Source organism: Belonocnema kinseyi, chromosome 6 (genome assembly GCF_010883055.1).
Source record: "Belonocnema kinseyi isolate 2016_QV_RU_SX_M_011 chromosome 6, B_treatae_v1, whole genome shotgun sequence".
Lineage (NCBI taxonomy): Eukaryota > Metazoa > Arthropoda > Insecta > Hymenoptera > Cynipidae > Belonocnema > Belonocnema kinseyi.
In genome coordinates this window covers 4,159,623-4,163,021 of record NC_046662.1, presented here as the reverse complement: position 1 = coordinate 4,163,021, position 3,399 = coordinate 4,159,623, and the positions used below count along the sequence as shown (strand labels likewise).

At 27.8% G+C, this 3,399-nt stretch overlaps 1 protein-coding gene across 2 annotated transcripts in view; it reads right to left on the bottom strand.

Annotated features, from left to right (window-relative positions):
* The window catches only part of LOC117174390, an 11,197-nt gene extending 9,244 nt beyond the window's left edge, over positions 1-1,953 (bottom strand). For both annotated transcript variants that reach the window (XR_004467303.1, XM_033363479.1), the window contains exon 1: positions 1,835-1,953. The gene's annotated coding sequence lies outside the window, so the exon portion shown is untranslated. The remainder of the gene's footprint in view (positions 1-1,834) is intronic.
* Between the last annotated feature and the right edge of the window lie 1,446 nt (positions 1,954-3,399).

Genomic DNA, 3,399 nt, shown 5'->3' with positions numbered 1-3,399 from the left:
ATTTCCCAAAGTTTCAGATCGATATTTTATTTACAAAAAAAGTTCTTAGGTTCAAAAAAACATTCAGTGAACTGAAAAACTGTCGTCGGTAATATAGGTATTAAGCTGTGTCAGATGCCCTTAAAAAAATTAACTTTTTTAATATATAGAAATATTTGACTGTTGATATTTAAAACTAAATTGATTTGCATCTTTATAATTTCAAAAAGAAAATTTTTAAATAAAATTGGTAAATATGCATTGAAATTTAAAATTATAGATTAATATTATCGATTTACTTGCAAATTAAACTGGTTGATGGTAAATTTTAAATTAAAATTAATCTTAATTCTTAGTTAATATATAATCTTAATAATATAATAATATTAATATTATTATTATATATTATCAATATTATATATATATTAATACTTTTTCGAACCAAAAAGACGAATTTTCAATAAAATAGTTCAAATATTAATAAAAAAAACATTTTTCAATCAAGAAATAAAAAAAAATTAACCAAACCGTTAAATTTTAAAATCGTAAAGATCAGTTTTCTTCAAAACAGTTTTTTTTTAATTTTAAAATAAAAAATTTACAACAGAAAATTTAATTTGCTTTATTTAAAAAAAAAGTAAATCGATAATATTAATCTCATTAATATTTCATATAAATCTATAATATTAAATTTTAAAAGATACTAATTTTTATTGAAAAATTAAATTTATGAGATGCTATATTACATTATTGACCTAAGCAGTTGTAAAACTTTGAGGTTAGAATTGGCGGTATCAATGTAACGGTTTTGAAGAAAATTCGCCTTTTTAAATTGAAAATTCAACAGTTTGGTTGAACATTTTTTTCTTTCACTACTGAAAAATCTTTTTTTTTTTATTAATATTTCAACTATTTTATTGAAAATTCGTCTTTTTGGTTCGAAAATTTATCTTTTTTAATATAAATTTGATCTTTCTTGAGCAAAAATGCTTTTTTTAAAAAATTAATTAGAGTTCTTTCAATATGTAATTAAAATCTTTTTTGGTTGAAATATCAACTATTATATTTTTTGATCAGAATTTACAGTTTTTTGTTTACCTGATACTTTAATTTTCTACCCAATTCTTGTATTTTAAAATAAAAAGACTAGTTTTCTACCAAAAAAGATTAGATCTTATCAAAAAATATAATAGTTGATATTTCAAAGAAAAAATATTTTAATTATAAATTAAACATATCATAACTTTTTAACCAAATAAGATTTTTTATTAAAAAAAGAAAAATGTTTTGATCAAATTGTTGAATTTTCTATACGATTCATGCCTGACGGACCGAAGGAACCGAATGGAGCCTCTACAAAGTACCCGTAAGGAACCCATTCGGTTCCTTTTTAAAAAACTAGAAAAAACAGCAAAATCAACTTTTAAATTGTTGAAATTTGGATTCGACGTCGTTAATTTTCCCTATAGAAGGTCACGGAATAATCACAATAGTTTTTTTGCAAAGGTAAAAAGATTTAAAAAATGTAAGAAGTATAACGCCTGTTGACTGCTAGACTTCAAACGCATCGCCTGTAAGTAGCAGTCAACAGGCGTTATACATCTTTTATTTTTTAAAACTTTTTACCATTGCAAAAAAACTATTGCGATTATTCTGTGACCTTCTATAGGGAATTTTAACCTAGAATCCGAATTTATAAAATTTAAAAGTTGATTTTGCTGTTTTTTCGAGTTTTTTACGAAGGAACCGAATGGGGATCCAATCGGGTCTTTACGGGTACTTTGTAGAGGTTCAATTCGGTTCCTTCGATCCGCCAGGGATGCGGGCGAAATGAGGTTATACATTCTATTCTTACCAATTTTATGATGCTATCATTTGATTATCGCAATCCTATAAAACTCTTCAATCAATTAACTTTACACCACGAAAAAATTGTCGGTTGCAAAAAGAAAACAAACTCTCATAAGCTGCTAAGCAAACTTTTGTTGCTTTTATTATAGGTTCGCTAGCATGATCTAAGAATTACACGGTCTAGCCACACGCAACTAGAAAAAGTTAACCAATAAGGAGCAACTCCACCACTTCTAGCCATATTGGATAAGTGAGCGCGCGAGAATGAAGTACATTTGAAAGGAAGTAAATACAATGAGCGAAGATGGTATGTTAAAGATAAAGAAATTATATAGTTAATAAATAAATTAAATTAGCTTTAAAATAATGCAATTTTTGAGATGCCTAATCTAAAGTATAAACAAATATATAACATCTAACTTGTAATATAGAAGAAATACTTAGAAATATGGATAATATAACCTCTGAATGCACCTGAGGAATTGTACCTTTTAACGCGAATGAAATAAAGTATCATCACCTGAGGGGAAAAAAGAATACTGTTTTCGGGACCAAAGCAGAAATAAATAAATGCAAAATATCGGTATCATATGCTGTATTATGATAATATCCGTCATTCCTTACTTGATTAGCACAACCGTCAGCTGTACAAATATTTGGCATTGTTATCTGAAATAATATGCAATGGACTTAATTTTACAAGAGAAATAAACGTGCAATCATCATACCATTGAGACTATATCTGCACTAATAATTAGTTTCATTTTTATCTCAAATTTTTCGTAACTTTATATAATTAATTGTGCCCTTTCTTTTTTAGCAAAATATTGCGTGAAGAACTATTTATTAATGGATTTCGCAAAGTATAAAATAGTGCGCAAAAACAAACTAAAATAACATTTTTCTTCGAGTATTATACTTTCCACGGCAAAGCGTCTGAAAAAAGAGATGTGTACACGTTCCTTCTTCATATTTTAACAACAACAAAAGATGTTAACAACTTATTGGTTTCCCATTCAAAAATTTATCTGCATCATTGTAACACAGTTTCATTTGCTTATCAAAAATGTAGAAATTAACTTAATAGGTTATATTTAGAATGACAGCTACCTTGTATACTAAATGCAGTACACTTACTAATATGTATAATATAAGGTACACTTACCAATATGTATAATGCAAATAATGCAACTTTAGCTGGCTCCGGATGGGCACGTTAGATTCACTTTAAAATTTGTATTTTCAATATAAACATCACTACAATTTTCACAAAGTTAATCTTAACACGACGTGCTTTCACAAACGGATAGCGTCAAAAGTGTCCGCTTCTTGCACCTTATTTGAATATTGAGAACTTTCACATGTATTGACATTGATTTACAATGTAGCCATAATTCATGATTTCAAATCTTTTGAGTGAAGATCGAGGCGCTAAAGGTTGTTATGGTCACCAAGATGGCTAGAAGTGGTGGAGTGCGAATGCGGACGAAATTGGGGGAGCTGATGGCTAAACCGCGTATTCTTAGATCATGTTCGCTAGCCTGGTGCCACATTCAAGGATTAGCGCCA